Here is a 27692-nt window from a genome sequence, read left to right as displayed (position 1 = left end):
CCAATTTTCCCATCTTGAGCCATAAATATTTTGATAAGGAGCTTGTGCTGTGCTTAGTCATTTAGTCATGTCCGACTCTTGGTGACCCCACAGTCTGTGCCCCGCCAGGCTCCTCTGTACATGGGGATTCTCCAGGTAAGAATACTGGAGAGGATTGCCATTTTTCTCCTTCAGGGGATATTTCTGACCCAGGGGTTGAACCTGCATCTCCTGTGTGTCTCCTGCATTGCAGGCAGATTTTTTACTCGCTTCCTTATCCCCTATCCCGCCTCCAAACCAAAATAACATCAACTACATCGGCATGTGGCCCCTAGGAGGTCTGGCCAAACAGCAAGAGGCAGGCACAAGACCCAGCTTCCTCTTCAAGAGCTGGGTTTTAATTCTTGATTGTATCACGAGCACACGGAGCAACACAGAGCTCCCCAGTGCCGGGAGAGAAAGTTGTTAGGACTGAGGGGAGTGGAAGCTCTCCTGAGGTGTATGGGGAGGAGGTAATGGTTTTCACTGAATTCCTTTTTATATTTTATTTAGATTAAGTTCTGCTCAGCAGGGTGATTTCTTAATTAGAGCTGCCCAGTCAGGCAGACCTCCAGCTCAGACCCCTGTGTTGCCGTCTAAGGTTTCATGAGGGACCTTATTTCCTGAGTTCTAATATTTGAATAGTATGCAGTGGATTTCAATGGGAGGAAAAGACATGTAATTTAATCATCTTTATTAGATTTTGCTCACGGATTGGGAGAGGGGAAGGAAAGAGGAGGGACATGTGTCCTCTCTTTGTTAACTTTTTTCTTCTACTCTTCCTTTCTTCCAGTGGTTGAAGGAAGAGCAGACTCCACGGCCGTTTCTTTGTCCTTCATTTTTCAAACAAAGAAGCTAAAGGAGAACCTCAGGCCCCCCCCAAAAATCGCGTTCCTTGCAGGACTTTTCAAGACTTGGTGGACAGATTTATGTAAACAAATCACTGTTCCTCCTTTGGTAACCTCGATCCTGAGAGTGAACACGGGTCTCTCATCGATTTTTGCTCTTTCCATCACTGTAGAAGTTTCAGACTGTGCTCAGCAAGACATCACAGAATTACTCAGCCATAAAGAGAGGGAAATCATGCCACTTGCAGCGACAGGGATGGGCCTAGAGATTGTCATGCTGAATGAAGCGAGTCAGGTGGAGCAAGACAAATGCTGTATGAGATCTCTTGTATATGGAATCTCAAAAAGTGGTGCAGACAACTTGTCTACAAAATGAAGAGTCACAGATAGGAGACAAGCTTATGATTACCAAAGGGAAAGGGAGAGGCAGGGATACCCTGGGAGATTGGGACTGACATATACACACTAGTATATATAAAATAGAGAATCAACAGGAGTCTACTGCAGCACGTGGAACACTACTCAGCGCTCTGTGTTGACCTCAATGGAAAGGAAAGCCAAAAGAGGGGGCATGTATGTATATGCACAGCTGAGTCACTCTGTTGCACCTGCACTGCTGGCAGGTTCTTTACCACCTGAGCCACCAGGGGAGCCCTAAAAGTAACAGAACATTGTAAATCAACTATTACAACAATGCAAATTAATTTTAAAAACAGACCTTATGAGATGGAGGAAGATTAAAGAAAGAAACGATCCATAGTGTATTCTCTTACCTGCCCTAAACTGGCATCATTTTGGGCACCATCCAGGGAGGAAAACCAGTCTATAGAAAGAAAGAAAGATGATCTGAAGCGGATTTAAGGAAGAGAGGTCTGGGTCTGTGGGGCTGCTGTCCTCAGGATAAGACAGGACAACTGACCAGGAACAGACGAGAGCAAGTAGGCAGCATGAGCTCTTTTTAGAGGAAATGAATCTACTGGCATTTTCAAAGAAAGACAGAATTCAGCACAGCATGTCCAAAAGAAAAAGAAAAAAACAATGTGTCCACCAGTCTCCCAAATGTCCAGCTAAATGCAAAGAAATGCACATCTTTCTTGTTTTGGGGATTCCCACTCTGATGGGCACATCCGATGAGAATTTGAGTACTTTCACTTATACTCTCTTTTCCCCAATCCACCCACAGGCACGTGTGTGTACACACACTCACGCACGCACACACACACACACACACTCTGCAGCCCACAGCTCCCCCTCATACTCCTATCCTGTTGATCTTTCTTCACTTAAAAATTATCAACGAAGAATTTATTCATTTGGGAGAATTCCAGGCACTACATTTACGTTTAGTTCCGAAGAAATGGGATCCAGACTTTGCAAACTGCGCTGTTTTGCAGATAAAACACCAAGGCAGGCCGTCGTTATCCGCAGATTCCGCCCTTTCTTTTCCCTCCTGCCTCTTTGTCTCTAAGCGATTTTAAGCTTGCTTGGAAAGTCTTATAACAGAGGCTGAACTTTTTTTTTTCACCACATCTATTTCAGGAGGATTTTTAGTTAAGGATAATGAATTTATCTCTAAACAGATGGAAGAGTTTTACCAAAGCCAGAAAAGACACTTTGGCTAATATCCCCTATAGGCTGATCTTAATCCTCTCATTGTTCAGAATGCTTGGTCTCTGAGAGTCTTATTTCGGTGCCAAATGTCTTTATTAAATCATTATATTAACATATGAAAAAAAATTCCATGACAATGTGCTTCCCTGTGTGATCAAAAGTTATCCACAGCTCTGCTGATGGCCTATTTATTCTGAAATCCAAAAAGGTAAAATTCTGGTGGAGCCCAATGTTTGGCCAAGTTTCTCAAAATTCACTGTAATATGGCTGGAGGGTTACTAGGTCCTAGCCAGGAAAAGGTCTAAATTTAATCAAGTTAGTAGTCCCCAACACAAAGAAAATGAAAAATGGGCCTTCCATTCACCCACAGAAATGAATTCTTGGCCACAGTGTCCTGTGGTTTGACCTGTAGAGACACAATGAGTATGTCATATCCATTTTGATTAAAAAAAAAAAAACCCAAGTGGCAAATTCAAAGACAAATTGCCCTAGTGAATCCAGGGGTGTGGAATGGGGTTTGCAAAGTCAAGAGATAAAAAGAAGTATAAAAAGGAAAAGAAGAAGAAAAAAAAAGAGAGAAAGAAAAAACTCAAGAGAAGCACTTTGGTGTATTCGGATATTGGATTTTGAAAGTAAACTAAAAATAACAGTAAGATTTTTGAATGCAAAATTAATGTATGTTCATTGTTGGGGGGAAAAATCACTCAACTCTACCACTGGATGGAAATTTGTGTATTTGTTGTGGATTCCTAGACCTGATTTCTGCCTTCAGGCAGAAGTGAGCTTGAAAGAGTGGAGCCTCAGAACAGCGGTGCCCAAACTCCGGGATCTAATGCCTGCTGATCTGAGGCGGAGCAGATGTAGTAGTAGTAGACATAAAGTGCACAATGTGCTTGATCATTCCGAAACCAGCCCCCCATCCCTACCCTGCCCATGGAAAAACTGTCTTCCCTGAATCCGATCCCCGGTGGCCAAAAGGTTAAGGACTGCTGGTCTAGAGTCACAGGGCTTTACGGGCACCGTGCATGCTCAGTTGCTTCAGTCTTGTCTGACTCTTCGTGACCCCATGGACTGTAGCCCACCAGGCTCTTCTGTCCATGGGGATTCTCCAGGCAAGAATACTGGAGTGGGTTGATATGCCCTCCTCCAGGGAATCCTGCTGACCAAGGGACTGAACCTGCATCTCTTATGTCTCCTACATTGGCAGGTAGGTTCTTTACCACTAGTGCCACCGAGGAAGCTCCTTATGGGCACTAAAATAGAACCTCAAGAAGAGACCAAACTCCGAAGGTTCAAGGACTATGGCCTGTCAGGTGCAACTGGAGGGCTGGGTGGACCAAGCAAAGGCAGTTGTCAGCAGGGTCCAGAGGAAGCAGTGGACACAGCGGGACGTGCGTGACTGGAGACCTTGGGTAGCAACGTGACGCAGCAGAAGAGGTGGGAGGAGTGTGGCCCAGGCCAGAGAGTGAAGGGGGTGGGCAACGAAGAGCCTGACCCTGGAGATGCGTGTCGAGTCTTTAAACCTTTCAAAGATGGTTAACCTTAATGACCTTTCTTGCTTCTTCCACATGCCTTAGTAGCTCATATTATTCTGAACTATCTGCCATGTTAAAAATAAATGTTTCAGAGGGCTTCCCTGGTGGCTTAGTGGTAAAGAATCCACCTGCCAATGCAGGAGACACAGGTTTGACCCCTAGTCCGAGAAGATCCCACATGTCTCAGAGCAACTGAGCGCCACGACTACCGAGCCTGCGCTTTGGAGCCCAGGAGCTGCCACTGCTGAGCCCGCGGGCCCTAGAGCCTGTGCCCAGCACTGAGAGAAGCCACGGCAGTGAGAAGCCCGTGCACCACAACCAGGGCAGCCCCGGCTCTCTGAAGCCAGAGAAAGGTCCTGAAGAGCAACGAAGACCAAGTGCAGCCAAAAATAAGTGAATAAATAAATAAATAACGTTATAAATAAATAAATTTATGTTTGGGAAGTAAGGGTGATTTTCCTCTTTTCACTTTAATTGCAACTGTAACGTACTCATGATCTGGCACCCCATGAGGTCTGGCTGAGGGACCCATGCTGATTTAGTGACTGCAACTATGCTGTTGTCCAGTCGCCCAGTCGTGTCTGACTCTTTGCGACCCCACGGACTGCAGCACGCCAGGCTCCCCTGTCCTTCACCATCTCCCGGAGTTTGCTTAAACTCAAGTCCACTGAATCAGTGATACCATCCAACCATTTGGTCCTCTGTTGTCCCCTTCTCCTCCCAATCTTTCCCAGCATCAGGGTCTTTTCCAGTGAATCGGCTCTTCACATCAGGTGGTCAAGGTACTGGAGTTTGAGCCTCTGCATCAGTCCCTCCAGTGAGCAGACTGCAGCGATGCCCGCTCTATGTGGGACATGCCCTTGCAGTTGCTTTTCTCCAGCAGAAGTAGTGGTTATGTTGGACGTCTATATGCTCTTGCCCCAGACCCCTTAGGACACATATCGGCGAGATGACAGGCCAGGATTAGAGGTGTGACTCTGGAATTAACTTGCAAAGAGGGGGCTGATTCCAGGAAAATCATAAGCATTGGAAGCTTGTGCTCTAGTCAAAGTCCCCAACCCCTGCAGGTGTGTACCCGCCTCCCCGCCAGAACAAGTCTTCCAATAAAAAAGTGAAAGGGAAGCAACAAACCTTCTCTGCATACCAGGGCTTTTGCTCCAGGGTGTGTCCCACCAGCCACAAGCTGCAGGTAGAGGGGTGCAGGTCGTCTGAGACTCCAGGACGATCACCAGCCTTTGCTTTTCGTCTGCAAAGAGGAAACAAGCTGTGTCACCCAGTGCAGGCAAAACTGGAAAGTTTAAAAAACAAAAAACTGGCCATTCGAAAAGTTGGTGTTAAAAAAACCTCTAGAAACTCCCCTGGTGTTCCAGTGTCAGAGACTCCATGCTCCCAGTGCAGGGGCTCAGGTTCCATCCGTAGTCAGGGAACTAGATCCCACATGCCGCAACTAAAGAACATGTGTGCTGCAACAGCGACTCAGCACAGCCAAAAAGAAACCTGCAGAAGCCCAACATTTGGGGTTTAGGTTGTCTGACCCCAGGGCAAGACAGACTATACACGAAAAACAAACCAATTCTAAATTAGTTTTAAAATATGCACTAAGAAGCCCTTTCCCCACAGTGCACAGGGATATTATTTATCCACAGAAAGAAGAATAAGCGACCTGCTATCTTTAAAGCCACCAGCTCGCTTCCAGATGCAAAAATGAATCCAGGGATGCGACTGCTTGAGTCTGTGCGTTTGTGGGTGAGGGTGACCCACAGTGAAGGGAGGAGACCTCATAGCTTACAGAGCCCCAAGCCCGGCTTCCTGAGACATGGAGCCGCAGGAGGCTGGGGGCTGGGGCAGGAAGAGGAGGAAGTGAGGACGCGGGGATGCCTGGGAGGGCTCGGGCCGGTAACCAAGTCCTTCGCTGGGGGCAGGTGGAAGTCTCCAGGGTCATTATCGGGCAAACTGCGATGGCGTGGAAGGAGAGAGGCTTCCGGAAGCCTCCCGTTCTCCCTCCTGCCTGCTCCCCTCCTTCTCCTAGCAGTTGATTGCAAGGAGCAGCGGAAGGAAGGATGTATCAAACCCAAAGAAGAAAGGACCCCTGCCACTCACCCCCACCGACACCGACCCTGAAAGCAGCGGCGCTTTGCGAGCTGCCAGGGCAGCAGGCAAATATGATTCCGCAAGGGCTGTTTTCTTTAGCACCAAGAGCCCAGTGCGAAGGGCCAGCTTCCATATCAAAGGCAAAGGGATCACGACTGTGCAATTCACATCAGGTCCTGGACTGGGGCTGGGGGTGTGGTCCAAGCCCCAAGATTTATGTCAAACACCAGCTGAGTTTCTAGACCTTCTGTGGCTATTCTTCTGAGCAAATATGCAAATTCAAATACAGTCTGGCTCCATCAATACAATCCTACAGTCCATACAGGGCAGGGCAGAGCAATGGGAAGGTGGGATGCCCTTCCCCCGCAGGTTATCTTCTAGATCTTGAAAGCTCATTTTTGCTTTATTCTACTAGTTTTCTACTTGCATAGATTCCCCCTAGGGGAGAGGTAGGTCCTTTTTTTTTTATCATTTCCAAGTTTTAATAGAGTTTTTTTTTTATCATTTCAAAGTTTTAATAGTTTTAACTCAAGTCAACTTGAGTTGTTTTATGTTAGGTACATATATATTAACATAATCATTCTATATATGATTATACATATTCATGTGGGCTTCCCAGGTGGTGGTAGTAGTAAAGAACTTGCCTGCCAATGCCGGAGACTGGGGAGATCCATCCCTGGGTCAGGAAGATCCCCTGGAGAAGGAGATGGCAACCCACTCCAGCATTCTTGCCTGGAGAATCCCACAGACAAGAGGAGCATGGTGGGTTACAGTCCGTGGGGTCAAGGGGAGTCAGACAGGATTGAAGCAACTTAGCACAACACATTCATTTCTATTTTCTCTCCAGTTTTTCTTTAGAAAATAAGCAGAGGCTGGCCTCTCTCGCCCATCAGAGACGTCGCTGATGTTGGGCATTGTACGACTACTTGCAGGTGAAGCTGTTCATATCATCCAGAGCATCATTGTGAGCCTGATATGGAAATTTTACATGTTTAATTGCCTTAAAAAATTTGAAAGGTGGGTCTTAACTAGCATTGAAATGAATTTCACTCCCCAAGGGGAGAATGTGGCGAGGCCTGGGAGGAAATTCCGGGAGCCAGCTGGGCCTCCAAATTTGCATATAATAAGGGGCACCTGGCAATGCAGTGATTGCCTGCTTTTCCTTTCTAGCCCCTTTAACTAAGTAAACCTTAAAAGGCAGGGAAGGCTCTAGATTTCTGAATTTTCAGGTGGAACAAGAGAAGCCCAGGTTGAGGGAAGCGATTCACCCTCAGTAACTTAGGAAAGGAACGTCTCTGGGTGAGGAACACTCTATCTACTTCTGTCTGTTCTTGAGAATTGCCTGGGAAGGGACTGTGAGAGAAGGTGCTGGCACTGGTCATTTCTATGTCTTGTCCTCTTCTCTGCTGATAATATTATCTCCAGACTCCAGTTCTCACAGAGATGAAATCAAGCTTTTTATCACCCTTCTAGCACCTTCCCTATTTTCTGGATCTGCATGAAGCTGTTACTGTTGCTGCTTTCCCTTTTCTTTACATTTTCTGCAAAAAGAGTTAGGAGCTTTTAAGAACGGATGGCCACCAGGAAGGGGTACAGAAAAGACAAAGGGGCCTTGCTTGGGCGGGGCATCTCATTGCTTTGTAGGTTTGTTACCTGCTTTTTCGAGTCAGGCCCCAATGAGGGCCCTCCTGCCTGGTGTCCATGGAGCCAGTAGAGACTGTGTTCAGATCAGAAGCGATGGAAAGCTTTATCTCTATCAACAAGAACAGAGAGGTTGAAACTTCAGCTTGCTTTCACCAGCTCGGCGGTGCGTGGTGCAGCTTTCTTTCACCAGCTCGGCGGTGCGTGGTGCTGTTTACAGGGCTCCTGACCCTGGGGTAAGGGGTTCTCGTGAGTTCTCCTGGGAAGGGCCGCAATTCTCGCGGGAAGGGCCGCAATTCTCGCGGGAAGGGCCGCAATTCTCGCGGGAAGGGCCGGAGTTCTCGCGTGGCCAGTTCCCGCGTCTCTGCTCTCGGTCCGCCGCCATCTTGACTTGGACTTTCACTCAGCCACTTGTGCTAGAAAGTTCTGGGCTTGAGGCTTTTCCATGCCGCTCCCTGTAAGTCAGTGGAAGTAGACTAAGAACAAAAGAGAAGGCAAGAAAAACAACAACAACAAAAAAGGTAAGGTTTTGTTTTTTATCACCCAGATACTCTTTTTATTTCCTGGGAATTGTTAATGGGCTTTGTGGCGACAGTTCTCTTTGCTCCTCTTTTGTGCGGAGGACGGGTCTGGCGAGGGGAGGCTGTTGAGGTGGAGGGCTATGGTCCATATGGTCCTGAAGAGGTTGACAAGACTCAAGTGACTTGGCACAGTTGTCTGCATTTTGCTGTCTTTAATGTCTTTTAACTTTTCATTATCCGTACAAGTTTCCTGGGAAAGGCCTACCCTTTTCCCACTCACTCATTCGACAAACGTGTATTCAGCACATGCTCGGAGCGGAATAAGGCTAAACACTGTCTTGAAAATGTGTGTTTCTGTAAATGTCACTTCCCCATCCCTCAAGGCCCCGCCCAGCTTTTGAGAGAGCACTTCTTCGAGAAAGGATGAGCGAGGTCTAGATCCACTCTAAGCAAGCTGTCTCTTGAATCTACACTGCTGAGCTGGAGAGTGGATGGGCCTCCTCTGAAACCCCAGGGCCGCAAACTCTTCTGAAGGAGATAGAGGGTGAATTCTGAAACGGACAGTAAAAACAGCTTCTAGAGACAGCTCATTGCGGTTCGCAGAAAGCTTTCCTGTACTTTAACCAAATGAGAGGGAACTTGGGGATTTCGAGCTTAGAGCCATCACCCTTCCTCGTTGGCCCCCGAGGTTAGTTCTGAGGATACAGATGCTCAAGGCCAGGTCCCTTGATTCCTCAGGAGCACTACCATGATTGTGGACAGCTCGGCACATGGATTGTTTCCCCTGAAAAGTTAGCAGTTGCTCTCAATTGTAATATATGGGCCCCACCTCCCCAAATGATCAGGCCACATAAAGGCAGCGTTGATATCTTGCTCACCTGCTCAGTTTTCCTAGTCAGCTGTTCCCCAGGAGGCGCTAGTGGTAAACAACAACAAAAACGAACTGCCTGCCAGTGCAGGAGACTTAAGAGTCGCAGGTTCAATCCCTGGGTCAGGAAGACCCCTGGAGAAGGAAATGGCAACCCACTCCAGTATTCTTGCCTGGAGAATCCCATGGACAGAGGAGCCTGGTGGGCTATGGTCCATATGGTCATGAAGAGTTTGACAAAACTGAAGTGACTTTGCACAGTTGGCTGCTCACCAAGTATGGTCCTTTATTCACAAAACAAAACCTAAAGCATCGAAAAAGTAAAAAAAAAAAAAAAAAAAAATTCAGAAGAGGGTGGTTTTAGAGATCCAGTCTGCTTTTAGGTTTTGGGGTTGTGGATATTTCTCTGGGTGTTTTCTTGGACCCACAATAAGCATTAAACAAAAGAAAACACCCAAACTAGACCCGTCCTTCAGTTCTGACCCTTGGGCTCTTTATCAGCAGAACTCATGGGATCCAAAGTTATGGGACTCAGGACCGAGCTAATCTTTAAGGGACAAATTGTGGCACATTCTCCTTTTTAAGGGCTGTTTCAAATCTAAATATCTTTGTCAGTGATTTATGGTCTTCTGTGATTGTTTATTTAGTTTCCTACATCTTGGGGGAAAAAAAAAAGCTTTTAGGGTCAACCTGCAGTGAACAGAGGCTGGACATCTCTCCAGTGTCAGCCCAGCCTTTGGTTTCTGCCTCGACCCAAGAGTAAGGACCAGGAAAGGGGCATGTCCCAGGGTAGCAGGTCACCATCCGGAAATGCTACCCCCTCCCTTACAAGGAGGGTTTTTTTTTTGGGGGGGGGGGTGGGTGGGTGGTAAAGAAGAATCAGCAAACCAGGCTGATTCAAACAGAATATCATTCTTCATGTTCAAGCATTTTGGGTTTGAGAAAACCCTGAACACTTTGAGCCCTGGGCACTTTTTCCATTAATTTTTTAAACTGATGTATATGTCAAGGGAAATTTAATACGTAGGTTTCTGATTCATTTACACTTAACTCATCAAAATATTGTTCTGTAAGAGGCATTCGGTGTCCAAGAAATCTTAAGAGCCTTTTTATAAGCTTTTAAAGTTCTTTTTAAACGTTAAGAAACAGAAGTTGCAGTCTCCCCAAAGTAAACAGGAGTGAATCCCTGGTGGTGGGGGAGGGATGGAGGGAGGGGGCGGGGGGTGGACAGTGGGCGCCAAGACACACTGACCTCAGCCCCCAGACACCAACACAGAGTCCAGTATTTTCCAGCCCACTCCTGCTGCTCAATGCCTCACCCACTATCGGGGAACAATCGGTGGGCCTACCTTTTAGAATTCTGAAGGCAAAGACAAGCTGTTTCAGGGGCCCTGCTGTTGGCAGAGAAATCTCCCAAGTGTTCTCTAGAGAAGCAGGATATAGACTCCAAAATTTTACTTCCAGGCAAGACCCTTTTTTCCCCCCTTCAAAGAAAGTGCTCATAATGTATCCTTTCATTTATAATTTTATGAAGGTCTCAATTGAACATGTAAAGAAAGTGGAAAAATTCTAAGTTGCCATGGATGTTTGGCATTTTTCCCACTCTACTAAAATCTACTTTCTCCCCCAAGCAAAATGGTTTCAGAGACTCCAATAAAAAAGTGGGGAGGAGGACAGCGAAGCTGTCTGGAGTCAGAGTCTTCACGAAATACGGTTGTTCTTTAATTGTCGGAGTGTGAGCTACTTAGGTTTTCGCCTTCTTTTGCCTGGCTTCCCTTGTTATTAATAAAAGGAGTCTGTCTTGCATTTCAGAATGCCTGTGACTTCTGAAAACAGGCACTCGCACATTTTATCTCATTTTACCAATTAATATGCAAAGCAGTAGATGTCCCAGAATCTAGCATTTCTTGATTAGGTTTGTTTGTTGTATGTTTTTGTATTTCTAAAAAGAGGAGGAAACTTGGCAGTAAAGGATGTCATCAGTGATAAAAAACAGTTTGCTCTGTTTTTGGATTTTTAAAAATCCATAGTCTTGAGCAAATGCATAAATATTCAGAAAAGGAGGCAAGGAAAAATATTAGACAGCAGTTCTCAGATTTATTTATTAAGCTTTTTCCTTGGTGTAAGTTTCAAGTAATTTATATTAGCAATATGATTTTCTCCTCCTCGTTTTAAACAGATTCAGGCCTTCCTTCTAAAAACTGATATTTTACTCAGACTGAAATATATTTTCTATTGTTATCTTACATTTCAGGTTCAGAGACCAAGATTTTTTTTATACACTGTAGAAATTGGTGATAATACATCAGGTCAAGGGACTCCCTGGGGGTCCAATGATTAAGACTTCACCTTCCAGTGTAGGGGGTGCAGGTTTGATCCCTGCTTGGGGAGCTAAGATACAAGATACAGAACAAGAAGGGAAGTTGGAGGCTAAGGTGGGCAGGACTCTTGTCACAAAGTTCAGGGGGAATGTTTCGTGAGTTCTGTGCCTCACCTGTGGGTCCAAAGCCAGCGTAGATGCTGCATGCTCATCCTTTGCAAGGACCTTTCCAACAGAGTTTCTTGAGACACATATTTTTGTAACCTGGTCAAATGTTGCTGCCCTGCCGGCTTATTCGGTAAGGAATGCGACACTTCTGTGGTGTCTGGTATAGATACAGAGATTTTCGAGGCACTGAATTTAGAAATCCTACCAGGAGTCCCAAAAGGAAGGTGAGAAACGTCCTTCTGAAAAACAGAGTAGACTTCTGGGTACTTTAAGATACTCATCTTTCACTTATTACTTAAATTTTTTTTTAAGTAAAATGCTGTAAAATTTCAAACAGCATTATTATCATGTTTCCAACTATGAGAAATGAACATGAAAATGTTAGTTGCTCAGTCGTGTCCGACTCTGTGTGATGCCATGGACTGCAACCCGCCAGGCTCTTCTGTCCCTGGGATTCTTCAGGCAAGAATACTGAAGTGAGTAGCCATTCCCTTCTCCAGGGGATCTTCCCGAGCCAGGGATCCAACCTGGGTCTCCTGCATTGCAGGTGAATTCTTTACTGTCTAAGCCACCAGGGAAGCCATTCCACTGTTACATTATTTGTATTCTTTTAATTTTTCTCCTTTTGATAAAAAACTAATACAACATATCTTTATAACTGCTTTTTTTCAAAGAACTCTGAATGTTTAATTTTACAGCACTTTCCAAAGCATAGGTGCCTCTTACTATCCCAAAATGTCAGTATTTTTTTCTCCAGTATTGCTTCTGTGCTACTTAAATTATCAGCTGGCAAAGGAAATTCTTGTCCAGGGAGGGTAAGGCTCTACTTCTTTTCAGTAAATTTCTAATTTTTTTTATTTCTTGAAATTTCTGTAGAAACGGCTGATGTGAATACGTGGACATGTATTGAATAGTTTCTTTCTGGTAGGTTTATGATTGTTCTGTTTGATTGTGACAATTGCCCCATTTTGTGACTGAGAAAATTGTGTCTTAAGGAAGTCACCTGATAGAGATTTTTCTTCTTTGACTGCACTATATGTGGCACACAGGATCTTAGTTCCCCAACCAGGGATCGAACAAGAAGAAGCAGGGGACACGGCCCTGCAGTGGAAACACAGGGTCTAAACCACTGGACCACCAGGGAACTCCCATGATGCTGGTACTGATTAGATGAATCAAAACGACTGCTTCAGTGCCAGGTTACTTGAGAACGTTTTCTGGACAGTTTCCTTGTGGTGATGTTTGTGTTGATGACCCAGCATCACAACAGGGACCTCTGAGTGGAGAACATGTGGCAGAGCTGGTCACATTTCTTTGACGTAATTTTTTTTTTAAGTTCCTAGGAATAATTCTTATACTCAGAAGCATATTTGCTCATCTGAGTTATATGTGACTGTTTCTAGTTTTTCTTGTTTCTAGTTTCTAGTCTGTTTATAACCCATTTAATGAATACTGACTAGTGGCTGGATAAGGCTAAAAATAGAAAGATTATACACCCAAATGCTTGGCTTTGGTTGTATCATCTAGTAGGGGAATTATAGAGGGAAACAGTTAGAAAACCATGTCAGAAGGTCAAATGCAGGTATTTTGCAAAACACTTAGCTTTATCTGATGACTTTCAACTTGGCCATGACGTCCTGTTTAGGAAACTAGTATCCTGCTTTACTAAGAGTACAGAAGTGCCTTCATAACTTGTACAAACACCCCAGAATTAACATCGTTTCTGCTCTGTATACCTCACCTCAGGTAGATCTTTGGATTTGTCATAAAACATCAGATTAGTCTGATGCAAACTATGATTCCTATTTCTGGAAGTAGGCAAATGATGCCAAAAGCCATGCTTCATTTTCAGTTCCCTATACTCTTAGTCATGAGGAAAGGAGAGAGGCAATTTCTAATTAATCTCTAATTGTAAAAGCTTTATTTGAACATTAAATAAATACCTTTCGTTCCACTTAGATCTATAGTCCTAAACATCTTAGAGCAGTGATAGAAGCCCCTTCCCCAAACTGCCTTTTTCTTTATGGACCATTAAATGCACAGAAAACACTAATTAAACGATCATTAGCTTGAGGACGAATAATTATAGATTTACATGTTGCCTTTTATGTTCAAATAGCTGCGTAGGCATCAGCTAATTAATCTATGAATGAAGAATACTTCCAGTATTACTCTGTAATTAAGACAATCTCAGGGGGACAAGAGGATTGCCAACGGGGGAGTAAAACAGTTCTGCAAGCCTCTGTAGCGTTTGTTTTTTCATTGGTCAGGTAGAATGGCCAGACCTGAGTTCAACTGCCAACTCATCACTCTCATTTACAAATAAACTCATTTTTGAAAGGCCAAAGTTTTATAACTGACGACGAACTGGAAATAAAAACAAACGAATAACGATAAGTATTGCCTTTAATCTGAACCTTTTGAGTTACTTTTAAAATTTTTATTCCCCATGAACAGTGAACTTGAGTCTGTTTCATGAGATGTGGTAGACTTCGTTTTTTCTTCACTAGCGTAGTCTTTTGTGGAAGCTATTGCAATGTGTGTGCATGTGTGTGCCTGTGTGTGTGTGTATATGGTTAGGTGGTAGAAATTAATACTTTTTTCAGGACTTTCTTTTCTGATTGTTAAGGATTTGGTCCTAAATATAAATTGAGAAACTGACAAACAGAATTTTGCAAGTGCTTTGGGAAGCCAATGCTTGTAATCCAAAAAAGTATTTTGTTCATTTATTGGATGTTGGAAATCTCTTTGGAGTAATGATGGATACAATAAAGTGAAAGATGTCTTTATAAACTCATGGCCAAATTGTAACAGAATGAGGATCATTAGTTGAAACAAGAGGTTGTCCTCAGTGTTTTCATCTGTATGTAGGGTTGGAGGTTATGCTGTATTGAAATGTTCAACTCCTGTGACCAAATGACCATGTACTTTCCCTGAAATAGTTTTCTCAGCTTCATAGAATAGACATAATAATAAGTGAATTCAAGTTTCTGGATTTGATTGGTTTCAAATGAGCTTGTGTTGAATGCTAACTTTTCTCCAATTCAGTAACTAGCTTGTATATGAAAATTAAACATTTGGGGAAGTTTTCTCTGTTAATTTTGGAACTTGTAGCTCAGCATTTATTTGTATTAATTTATCTTCCCAGCCCTATCCCCCAACCCTTCACCTACTTGCAGTAAATTAAAGTGATGATGTGCTTTTAAATTACAGTTTTGTAACTGGGTGTCTTTGGGAGTAGTAACTTAATTTTCTCACTATGAACATGCAGTTTCCAACCTGTCAAGACAAGCATAGAAGTACCAAGCCACACAGGCATTCTGATACGAAATTTGGAAAGTTGAGGTTGTTAGAAGAACTAGAAAGCACAGATTGCACTCAGTTTGGACAAAGATAAACAGAAAACATGCTTTTTTATGAAATCAGAGATTAAATAAGTTGATGGAATCAAGCCTAGACATTCGCATAAGCCAGAGTGGAAAATTATAGACTAAAATACATCTGATATCAAAGAGAGTGACTCTCTCCAAAAGCCTTCACTTTTTATTGGAACCAAGTATTTTTTTTTTAAGCTCAGCAGCTCCTAGGATTTTAAAAAGAAAAATAAAATCCTGCAAACATTGTGGCTTTTATCCAACACTTTGTGATTTTTTCAAATGACCAGATTTGAAACTTGAATCACCTCACACCTAGGGATTTTTTTATGTGTGTTTTAATTTGCGAGGCATATCCACAGACAAAATGACTCATGAAAAACAGAATCAGCCTAATCTCTCAGTTGGCCCTATTCCTCCATCAAATCGAGAAAGTCAGTTTTGCCTTGGGATTTCAGAGTGTCCCCAAGTAGCCTTTAAATTTATGCAGTGTTCATCTCACAGCTATGATCACTGGTTTCTTTTGAAATGCACTTAAGCTCTTGCTTAAGTAAATTCATTCATGAACAATTATTTGGGAAATTGGAAAATCCTTTTCTATGTGAAACCTTTTTTCCTGGGCCGCCTCCTAACTTGAGATGATGACTCTTGGTTCACACAGCCTGCAGATCCTACTCTGCGAGCTTGTTTTATAGAGGCAGGAGAGCCGGTGGTAATGTAACCTTGAAATACACTTGGCAAGTGTGTAAGAGCTAAGATAATGCCTTTGGAGGGTTACTCGTGGCCACTGAAATGATAATCCACAGAAAGTCCCTGCAGGCTGAGCTCTCCTTCGTGGGGAAACAGATGGATTCTAGTGCACATTTTTTCTTAGGAAATCAAGTCTTGATTCTCTTGGAGCTGGTAATGCTAATGTCACTGTTCTTTTCCTCAGAGGTAGAATGAACTTGGTTAAGAAACAAAAGTCTATTCATTAACAATTCAGACTGTGCCCTAAATATCGTGGAAGCCTAATAACAGAAGAAGAATAACAGCATCAACAGTTGAGAAACACAGTCTAGGAGAATTTTGTGCTGTGCTCAGTCGCATCCGACTCTTTGGGACTGCATGGACTGTAGCCCACCAAGCTCCTCTGTCCATGGGATTCTCCAGGCAGGATTACTGCAGTGGGTTGCCATTTCCTTCTCCAGGGGATCTTCCTGATCCAGGGATCGAACCCACATCTCCTTTGGCAGGCAGGTTCTTGACCACTGAGCCACCAGGGAAGCCCTCTAGTAAGGGGAGCAGTAGCTATAGACAAAGATACTGACAAGCTCTGCTGATGTGCTATAGCTTTGTCCCACAGGAAGAGGCTCGTTCTAACTACTGTCTTATAACAGTTTAAGGATCCCAACTAGACTAGTTAGCTGGTCTAGCAGCGACCTTGGGAATCCTCAGACTTGAGTTCCCTCACCTGCCAAATCGGGTGGGTAGGGTCCTCGCCTTGTGTCAGCTGCCCAGCTGTGTGTCTTGCCTAGGCTCCTTCCCGTTGTAGTTGTGAAGACCTCGGGCGTTGGATAGCGCCTCATTCCTGCACACCAGCACAGTTGCCGCCCTGTTCGCGGGAAGCGAATCAGACAGTGTGTGCCACATAAAGGACACGGTGCCCGGTGCCCCAAAGGCTTATTTTACCAATAGACTGGAAGGGATTGAACTTCTACTGTTTTTCTCCCATACATTTTTGGATGTGTTTTTGTAAAATGAGGGAAAGAACAACTTTCCGTAACCAGCCATCAGATTTGGTCAGAGTCTCCCTGGGGACCTTGAGGAACCTGTGTCCACACTGCAGGATGGAATTTGGGGTACAGAACAGTGATATCAATGAGGGCGTTTTGTCAGTTTTGTTTCCTCTGTGCTGTGATGATGGAGTTTTCATCTCAGTTCAAGTGTTGTTTCCAGGGACATTTTCAGCCCTAAGCCTCTTGTGTCCCCAAATTTTCAACTTTATACCTTTCCTTTTCATCACAGCAGCCAGCACATGCTCAGCACTTTCCATGTCACGAATGACCATTAAGCCCTTTTACATCTATTAACTCACTGAGCCTAACAGCAGCTCAAGAAATAGCAACAGGAGCACCTGGACACACCTCTCCTGAAGCAACAAAATACAAAGAAACTGTATGGGACTAAAAATAACTGCGTGCATGCACAGTTGGGACAAATTCTGGAAAAAGGATATAAAGAGAACAAAAAAACACAAATGCCACTTTAGAGAAACCTGGAGCAAAAACAGAGTACCACACTTGCCTCCTGCACACAGCACCACCTAAGGGGGTGGGTAAACCACTGAAGCCACCCGTACCCTCACCCCATATAAGGAACCAGTTCTCCCCACTTTGGGGAGCAGGCAAGGGAACCTGTTACTTGTTCTCCCTTCCCCTGCTGCTGCAGGGACCCTGATAAATAAAGCCTTGCCTGAAAGAAAAAGTAGCGACTGTCCTTTCCCATTTCACATGTGAAGACGCACAGAAGTGGAGCAATGGAGAAACTAACCCGGAGTTTGAAAGTTAGTTGGGTGGAGCTGTGATCCCAATCAGAGTGACTCTCCTCCTTCCATTCTTCTCTCCTCACCTGTAAAGCGGGCTGATAGTAACTGCTCACCTAACTTGCGGGGAAGTGGACAGAATCTGATGAGTTGGGACGTGTTGAAAACACATCAGCTTCCAGGACTTCCCTGGTGGTGTGGTGGCTAAGACTCCATGCTCCCAATGCAGTGGTGTAGGTTTGATCTCTGGTTGGGGAACTAAGATCCTACATGGCGAGTGGCATGGCCAAAAAATAAAAATGATAAAATAATTTTTAAAAATGCGTCTGTTTCCAAATATTAGATAAATGTGCCTTCATCGTTCTTTCATCACTTTTATTTGCTCACCTGTGCTGCACACTCTGAAACTGTAAACATTTTGAGAGGTAACAGGACTACCCTGATTAAGTAGGTCCCCTCTGTAATCAAGGACACGAAGCCGTATTTCCCTGGAGTCATCCCCTTGGGGATGAAATGTAGAGCAGAGAATTGTCCCGACTCCTCAGGTCAGTGCTGAGTCTGCCTCTACCCCACCCCTCGCCAAATAGCATTGTTTCTGTGAGACACAAAACACAAAACAAGGTCGCGGGCATCACTGTCTCTCAGGACAAAAGCAAAGTGAGTCGCTTTGAAGATGGGAAACATGATAAAATTTAGGTGAGGATCAAGTTACCATTTTGCTGCCTCTAACTGCAAGCTAATTAGAATTCAGGCTTGTTTCGAAGAAGCTGAACAAACAACGATGTCCTTAAAAGGAGCACAGCATTTGAGCTTGGAGTTGCTTTGGATGAGAAGGCTCAGCAGAGGTGGTGTGGAGCACACAGTGCAAATTATTCACGATTCCCTGGTCCCTGTTTAGCACACACACAGACACACACACTCGCTCTGATTAATGGAGGGTATATATGCACAGTGACATCACCTTTGGAGCTCAGAGCGTTAGGAGCCTCACCAGGTGTGGCTAATTTATGTTCAGGTGTGGACAGAATGGTCATTAACGACAGAGCCAGGTTCGGTCTCCTACCTAAACTCAACACCTCTGCTGCCCCGCCCCTGGCAGCATGCCACGCCTGCAGAGCCTGCCTTTTCCTTGTTGGGCATGCAAGCCTTTCACTCGTCAGAGGCCCAGAGTACTTTGGAAGCTTCAGATGTGTCAGTATCAGTCAACTAATGGAAGCCATGTGTTTGCAGAATGGGAAAGAAAAAACCTGGCATCTTAAGGATCTAGACATGTCTCACTGTAAATGGGTCTAAAGCAGAGACTTTTTTGAGGCCTTTTCTCGGTAGATCTTTGGCCACCCTGCTGTTTAACAATTGATAATGCTATTCAAATAACCCTGCTCCAAAACAGGAATGGCCCTTTCTCCAAGGGCCAAGGAAGCAGCCGAGATTTATTGAGCACCAGTTTTATTGTTCAGTCGCTAAGTTGTGTCTGACTCTCTGCAATTCCATGGATTGCAGTACTCCAGGCTTCCCTGTCCTTCACTATATTGAGTTTGCTCAAACTCATATCCATTGGGGTTGGTGATGCCATCCAACAGTGTCATCTTCTGTTATCCCCCTCTCCTGCCTTCAATCTTTCCCAGCATCGTAGTCTTTTCCATTGAGTCAGTTCTTTGCATCAGGTGACCAAGGTATTGGAGCTTCAGCTTCAGCCTCAGTCCTTCCAATGAATATTCAATGATTTCCTTTAGGATCGACTGATCTGATTTCCATGCTGTCCAGGTAATCTCTGATCATCATTATAGTAAGAAATTGCAGTGCGTATTAGGTCCTGTGCAATTTCTTACTATAATGATGATCACACAGATTACATCTGCTGTTACGAATTTAGTGCATATACCTAATAAGAGCTCTGTCTTCACTGATTTATTTAATCCTGACCCTAGGTGGGGAGGTAGGTGTTATCATCTTCATTTATGGAAAGGAAACACTTTCTCAGGAGAATTGAATAGCATTTCTGCTGGTGGAGAAGAAGTGAAGGGGAAGAATCAGTACAATTTTTATATGCTCCCTCATGGGACAGCAGATTGGAAAGATGGAGGTGATCTCCCCTGGTGGTCGCGAGTTTGATCCCTGGTCTGGGAAGATCCCACATGCCCGGGGCAGCTATGTCTGCGCCCCGCAGCTACTGAAGCCCTCTCGCCCTAGAGCCCATGCTCCACAATAGGCCCCTGCAGTGAGAAAGCCACACACTCGAGGAAGCCCTCTCGCAGCAATGAAGACCCAGCACAGCCAGAAACAACTAAATATATACAGAAATAAAATTTTTCAAAGAAATTATGATTCTAATTTTATAGCTCAGAGAGCTGAGATTTAGAGAATTGGATTGAATTTTCCAAGGACATGTGGCTGGTTAACTGACAGTGGAGGGATCTTAGCATGACATTTAAAATAGTCTGGTTGGTCTTCTGTGCTTTACCACAGGGCAGTTTCTGTGATGAGGAGGATTTGATGTCCTGATAGACAGATGAGACACACATTTCATGAACCCCTGTAACAGCATAGACATAAAGAGAAGTAAGGGCTTCCTGGGTGGTGTAGAGGTAAAGAACTGCCTGCCAATGCAGGAGATTCAGGAGATGTGGATTTGATACCTGCGTCGGGAAGACCCCCCAGAGAAGGAAATGGCAACCCACTCCAGTATTTTTACCTGGATAAGTCCAAGGACAGAGGAGCCTGGCAGGCTGTACAGTCCATGGGGTCACGAAGAGTTGATTGCAAATGAGCACAAACACGCGACGAAAGGGAAGCAGTTTGGAAAGAATTCAGGTATTTCATGGAAATGTCAAATTATCCAAGCAGTCATTAGGGAAACAATCAGAAATCTTTTGGACTTACTATTATTTTACATTTTGTTTTGTATCTTTAGTCAAAAAACAATGTCAGAATTTCAGTGGCTGAAAATAACAGAGGCGTATGGTTTATTTGTACTACACAGTCATCATGGGTCAGCCAGCAGGAACAGGGGTGCCTGGAGTGGAGCTGGGGGGATTCTGGACCACTTTGTCTTCACTCAGGGATACAGGCATAAGGCAGGAAGCAGGGCTACTGTCCATTGGCTCTTAAAATTTATCTTCTGCTTGAAGGTCTTTCTCCTTTGCTCTCCTGCCATTGGCCAAAGCAAGTCTCATGACAGCAAGGAGGTAAACATAGGCAATTCCACCATGTGTATGGAAGGAGAAAACCCAGGGTACCAGGAAACAAGTAGCTTGGCAATCACAGTTTTATAGACAGAGAGAGAGGGATGTGGAAGACAGTAATCTTTTCAGGGATTGGGAACCCCGGAAGTCTTAATCCTTCCCAGAAGGGAAGGAGTAAAGGCCGGTAGCTCCTTGCTCAATTTGGATAAATACAATAGTAAAATTCCACAATCCCCTTTTCTTTCTCTGGGATTCCCCCCCCCCCTTTTTTAAAAATAATTTTGTTGTTGAAGTATAGATGATATACAATGTTAATTTCTTCTGCACAGCAAAGTGATTCAGTTATACTTTTTTTTTTTTTTTTTTGCTTACTCAGTGGTGTCCGACTCTTTGCGACCCCATGGACTGTAGGCCGCCAGGCTCTTCTGTCCATGGGGATTCTCCAGGCAAGAATACTGGAGTGGGTAGCCTTTCCCTTCACCAGGGGATCTTCCCAACCCAGGGATCGAACCCAAGTCTCCCGCATTTGCGAACAGATTCTTTATACCACCTGAGCCAAGGGAAGCCCAAGAATCCACATTTATATAATCAGTTTTACTATAGATACTCTTTTTCATATTGTTTTCTGTTACAGTTTATCAGTATAAATTGTATATTTATAGTATATGAATATATTGTACAGTATTGCCACAGAATACTGAATGTAGTTCCTATGCCCTACAGTAGGGCCTTCTTGTTTATCCATTCTGTATCTTATGTGGGTTGCTATTTCCTTCTCCAGAGGATCTTCCCGACCCAGGGATCAAACCCGGGTCTCCCACATTGTAGGCAGATTCTTTCCCGCTTGAGCCACCAGGGATGCCCAGATATTAAAGCCTACATCTGCCATGCCCAGCCTCCCCTGTGTGCTTCTGCTTTTCTCAGTCCTGGCTGATGAGACTCTTCCTTCTCTCTGGAGGGGCCGGACTGATGACTCTTCCAGCGATCATCTCCAAGCCGCTTTCTTGGGCAGTTTCGTAAGCTGCTTGACATCTGAACTGTCTCCATGTCTGAATGGAGCTAAATGGTCTTACATATGGCAGCAGGCAAGGCCTGCTGCTTTGCAGGGAGATTACCCTGGTGCTTGGCTTCCCTTTACTGAATCTCTTTCCCAGCCCTTCCTGTTGACCATCTCTTTCACATGAGTGTCTGATTTCTGAACAGTGAGATGAAGGTGACCACCTTGGGGACCAAGGGGTTCGAGCACATCCACTTAAAAAGGCAGGTGAACCTTGGGAGTCGTCTATGGGAGTCATCTAGCCTGTGGAACTTGCTTCATATAAATAATTTTAAAAGCAAATTGCCTTCCCGAGGAGCAGCCCCCACGCCCCCGGAAGTCCACCTAGCGCAGTCATCCCGCAGTGCAGTCTGGCTCCCGGGACCTAAGGCCCCTCTGTCCCTTTGCTCCACATCACTGGCTCTTAGCAGCTTCATCCTATTTGGAGATGAAAGGCTGTGTCTGAAAGGTCAGTTCTGATGATGCTGGCTGTTTAATAAAGTCACCTGAATTGCTCACGTCTTTATTGCAGTCATCTGAACGCCTGGTTTAGTTCTGATACACAGGTCCCAAAGGAGTAACTTTGACATTTCTTCAAAAATTGGTTGCAAACTGAGCTGCTTTCAAAAGTAAGGTCTCATTTAAAAAAAACACTTCCTTCTTTTTCTTTTGTGGTTCATTAGCATCTTCTAAAAAAATTTTTTTTTCTCCCTCTTTCTATCGGGAACTAGAGGTATTTCACCCTGGCTTGCCAAATGATTTCTATCTCAGTAGAAAAAAGGACTCACTATTTCCTGAAAATCTACCAGCGCTACCCTCCCCGCTCCTCTTTTTTTTTTTTTAATACGTTTGTGCTGGGAATCAAAGTCAAGTAACTTGATAACGAGTTAATGGAAACAAATTAATTCTGTGTGCATTTAAGAGAGAGACAGCTTGGCCTCACAAAGTTATCTTATATACTTCTCCAGACTTGACACTCTCTGGGTGTAACACTGTTAGAAAGTTTAGGTATTTAGGGGAAATAAACAAGGGTACACGCTTTTCCCACTGGAGTAAGGTGATTATGTACGTGTAAATTATTCAGATAATTTTAGGGGAGTGGGTGGGAGAAATGACATGCCAACACATCTGGCTAATTGCATCTAAATTATCATTTTGACCCTCCTGTTCTGTGGACAATTTGCATTAAGTCCTAGGATACAGAAGAGGAATTTTAAAGAGCGTTTGTGTGACAGCTGCAAAAACAGGATTTTAATCATCCTAGTCTCTCCTCTGGGATGGGATTGTGTGTGGCAGTTGGAGAGGCGTCCTGACCTTCACCTCCCCCTCCCCTGTGCTAAGCCCCTGTGCTCCCAAGGACAGAGCACACTCACTAGATAACCTTTCTGGACTTGGAGGAAGACTCCCAGTTTGAGTAAATATGCATCTCAAAACTGGCAGGTTTCTGAACTCTTGTGGAGCCACTGGAAAATGTTACTCCCAAAGTGACTTGGAAGAAAGTCGTTCAGGGTCCAAGAGGCTACGCCCTGTGTTTCCAGTCGTGTCAGGTCTGACACAGGAAGGTGGTGGTAATGCACCGGCACTGATGGCCGGCCGGCGGGTGACGGGGAATGGGCTGGAGGTCTCAGCCTGCCAGTGGCGTTGCTTAGGGTGTGCTCTTACTCTTGCTTTCCAGAGAAGATCAGATCAGAACACAGAGCGGACGAGAGGGTAATAAATGGTGCCATCCCCATAGCCTTGGGTGACTTCCTCTTGTTGACTAGCTTCACAAGAGCCACACACAATGCTGTGAGTCACAGGCACTTTTCTTGTTTCCCAGTGCATATAACAGCGATGTTGACACTACTTTTTTTGTTCTTTTGTTGTTGTTTGGCCGCTAAGTTATGTCCAACTCTTTTGTGAACCCACGTACTATAGCCCGCCAGGCTCTGGAGTGGGCTGCCATTACCTGCTCTGGACAAAAATAAATATTAAGATATCTTTTTTTTTTTTTCCTGCTCCTCTCTCTCCATTAGCAGCTCGTTCTTTCTTTCTTTTTTATAAAAAATCAGTTCTAATTGTGATAACCACACAATTCACTTGCTTTACGTGTACAATTCAGTGATTTGGGTTGTGTTTGCAGAATTGTGTGACTATCACTGCTGGCATAGAGCTTTTGTTTTTGTCTTGTTTTTGTTACTTGGAGTATGGGGTTTTAGTTCCCCGGCCAGGAATCGAACCCATGCCCCTGCATTAGAAGCACAGAGTCTTCTGCTGGAGTGCCAGCAGCTCTTCCTAATCAACAGAGTGGATGATGTTTCAAAACGACAGTGTAGGGGGAAGTTGGAGATGTATCTGAATCTACTCCTCTTTATCAAGACTCTTCTTTCTTTTCCCTATAAAAATCTCCAATGAGGATATATACTTTTTTCCTTCATCAGTTTAAGAATTTGTCTTAAGCTCAGCTAGAGATTTAAGGCTCTCATAGACTGAGATGCAGTTCTTAAGCTAAAGCTTCATTATTTACAGAAATGCTCAAGTTGGACGTTTCACATCCATTTTATTTGAAGGATGTTTTCCAGATCATTTTGCTTCTTTAGGGATCTCATTCCAAAAAGTGTAGGGAGGGGCATTCCACTTTACAGTCTCAGCCAAGACGTTGCATAAACCTTTACACCCACCTCTTTTTAGGGTTCCCTCCATGCACTTGATTGCTTTTAGCCGGGAGGTTCATAAGCAGCTCCAGCTGAAACCACCCGAGTCTCTGAATCTCCCTCCAGCTCTGGAAGTTTTGATGAGGTGACTTGGAAAAGGGATGGGTCTGTGGCTGAGTTCTGAAACCCAGCAGACTGCAGGAGTTATTTGCCTCAGGATTCTGGGGTTTGAGGTGTTTGGCTGTTGGTCTAGAAATGACAGAAAGGGAGAAATCTGGTAGACCAAAGTGAGGATGCTGGCAATGCCAGTGGCATTCAGATGGGTGGGGAGGGGTGAGGGCCAACCTCCAAATAACGCTCTTTTCAAGCTCCTGGGCCTTTGCATCCTGAGCCTCCAGATTCCACTCTCAGCGTGCATGCTGAGTCATTCCGTTTTCTTCCTAGGGCTTTTCAGTTGGCCTTCCAGGATAACAAGTTGATATTATCTGCTAAAGGCAAACTCAGGCTTGTTAGTGCCAGGGCTATTCAGTGTTGAGAAAGTGGCCACGAGATCTTGGGAAAAGTGCAATAGAGAATTATTGAAGCATCGATGTAGGTTATCTATACCAAATCCTCCTCTTCCCAAGTATCTGGATACCTTTGGTTAATTTTTTTTTTTTTTTGGTTTCAGTTATCCATGAATCAGATGAGCAGAACTGTATTTTGATGATGTTACTTGAACTGCAAATGATCCAGGTAAATGCCTATATTAATTCTCTTTACATGTACGAACACAACATACTTTCTCATGGTCTGTTAATAGTAAATGTGTTCCTTTTAAATTTTAGCCAGTTTTCATAATAAAGTAGGGAAGCAGGGAAAGGATACAGGAAACTTAGGATAAGACATTAGAAACCTTGAACTCAACTTTCCTGTCAGCTATATGATCTTAGGACAGGAAACCCCCTACATACAATTGAGTTCCATTCTGAGAGCATGTTTGTGAGTCCAGTTTGTTCAAAAGTCCAACACAGTTGGCCTAGGTACCCAACTAACACAATTGGCTACATAGGACTGTACTGTAATAGGTTTGTAATACTTTTCACACAAATAATATATATTAAAAATCATATATATATAAAATAAAAATAATATATATATAAAAAAACTGGAGCCTATTATACAGAGTGAAGTAAGCCAGAAAGAAAAACACCAATACAGTATACTAACGCATATATATGGAATTTAGAAAGATGGTAACAATAACCCTGTGTACGAGACAGCAAAAGAGACACTGATGTATAGAACAGTCTTATGGACTCTGTGGGAGAGGGAGAGGGTGGGAAGATTTGGGAGAATGGCATTGAGACATGTGGAATATCATGTGTGAAATGAGTTGCCAGTCCGGGTTCGATGCACGATACTGGATGCTTGGGGCTGGTGCACTGGGACGACCCAGAGGGATGGAATGGGGAGGGAGGAGGGAGGAGGGTTCAGGATGGGGAACACATGTATACCTGTGGCGGATTCATTTTGATATTTGGCAAATCTAATACAGTTATGTTAAGTTTAAAAATAAAATAAAGTTAAAAAAAAATAAAGAGAAAAAAAAAAAGAAAAAAAAAAAATCAAACACAGAAGGTGAACGTTTTCAGTCTTATAGTACAGTAGGACAGCTGGCATATGCCAGGGCTGGCATCAAGTGAACAGCCAGAAAGGGGAGGAGGAAGGGAAGCTGGGAGATGGTAGAGCTGAAGGATCATCAGCAACAGGAGTCGGAGGGCAAGGTGTGATGTCACGCACGCACCGTGTGGCTTTGCTGTTGGCACAGGTTCCGGTTCCCGGATGGATTCAATACTGTCTACCCACTTGCTTCCAGACACCCTGGGCTTGAAATAAAGATAAACTGAGCCCCTCGGTGCTCTGTATGATACCGTACAGTGAAGTACACACAAGCACAGGCACTCGTGGAGGATGGACGCACGTGACGACGCACACGAGACGTGAGAACCAACTCACGCAGCTGGACGTGCAGACGCACGTTGGCGTCTTTGAAAGTTTGAAAGTGCGTCTGTAGGGGACTTACTGTAAAGCTGTTGAACTTCTCTGAGCATCAGAGATCTTCAGTTAGAAATGGACTAAGATGCTGTGGCCAAATATGTAGAAACACCAATGAGGGGGGCACCACCGATTTCTGTTGCCTCCATGTCACGCTTGCTTGCTTCTCTTTTTGGCATTACAGAAGAGTTAACCATACTCTAGCCAGGATATTGAGGTGAGAAGCAATAGTTTCTTTTTTTTTTAAATTGAAGTATAGTTGGTTTCCAGTACTGTGTTAGCTTCAGTAGAGTTGCTGCTAAGTCACTTCAGTCGTGTCCGACTGTGCGACCCCATAGACAACAGCCCACCAGGGTCAGTAGAGTTACTTAAAAGCAATTTGGAAAAACATGTAAAGTCAGAGATGGGATTTACGGGTGCCCTTCCTAGTGTTTGCTGTCGTTGAGTTGCTCAGTTGTGTCTGACTCTTGCGGCCCCGTGGACTGTAGCCCGCCAGGCTCCTCTGTCCATGGGATTTCCCAGGTAAGAATACCTGAGTGGGTTGCCATTTCCTTCTCCAATACTACCTAGAGTTATACTTTTCTCCTCCAACACTCAGTCCCTTCTCAGGCTTTCCTGGAGCTCACTTGAGACTTCTTCATTCGGATTAATAAAGTTTTTTCTCAAGAATCTTTGGCAGTTACCTGAATTAGTTTCCTAATTCTGCCAAAATGGGCTTGCCTGGTGGATCAGACGGTAAAGAATCCGCCTGTGATGTGGGAAACCCGGGTTCTATCTCTGGGTCTAGAAGATCCCCTGGTGAAGGGCATGGCAACCCCCTTCAGTATTCTTGGTTGAAGAATTCCATGGACAGAGGAGCCTGGCAGGCTATATCCATTGAATTGCAAAGAGATGGGTACAACTGAGTGATTAATACTTTCAACACACTTTCTGCCATAAAAAAATGACCATAAATTTAGTGGTTTAAGGCAACACAAATTTCTTATCTCATAGTTCCTATAGGTTAAAATTCAACACAAGTCTCACCAGGCTGAATCCAAGGTGTGGGCAGGGCTGCGTTCCTTCCCTGAGGCTGTGCGGAAGAAGCCCTTTCAGGTTCAAGCGGCCAGTCTAATTCAGCTCCTTGGAGTTGTGGGACAGAGACCCCCATCTCCTCACTGGTGGTCAGCACAGGGCCATTGGTATTCCTTGGTTCATGGTTCCTGTCCTCCTTCCTCCAAGCCAGCAACAGTGAGACAGGTCAGAGTTCAAGTTCTGACCTCTCCTTTGGTCTCCTTGGTGGGAC

At 44.4% G+C, this 27692-nt stretch overlaps 2 long non-coding RNA genes across 2 annotated transcripts; one reads left to right on the top strand and one right to left on the bottom strand.

Annotated features, from left to right (window-relative positions):
* Positions 1-700: 700 nt before the first annotated feature.
* LOC129648566 (uncharacterized) lies at positions 701-8233 on the bottom strand. Its single transcript, XR_008712786.1, has 4 exons — positions 7757-8233; positions 5144-5258; positions 1640-1689; positions 701-1520 (listed from the first exon to the last, which is right to left on the bottom strand). It is a non-coding gene; the product is annotated as an uncharacterized LOC129648566 (long non-coding RNA).
* On the top strand, positions 8128-27080 carry LOC129648567 (uncharacterized). Its single transcript, XR_008712787.1, has 3 exons — positions 8128-8265; positions 25041-25105; positions 26181-27080. It is a non-coding gene; the product is annotated as an uncharacterized LOC129648567 (long non-coding RNA).
* Positions 27081-27692: the final 612 nt, after the last annotated feature.

Source organism: Bubalus kerabau, chromosome 4, assembly GCF_029407905.1.
Source record: "Bubalus kerabau isolate K-KA32 ecotype Philippines breed swamp buffalo chromosome 4, PCC_UOA_SB_1v2, whole genome shotgun sequence".
In the NCBI taxonomy this organism is placed as follows: Eukaryota; Metazoa; Chordata; class Mammalia; order Artiodactyla; family Bovidae; genus Bubalus; species Bubalus kerabau.
Note: the sequence above shows the minus strand (reverse complement) of the source record. Positions and strands in the feature narration are given on the sequence as shown.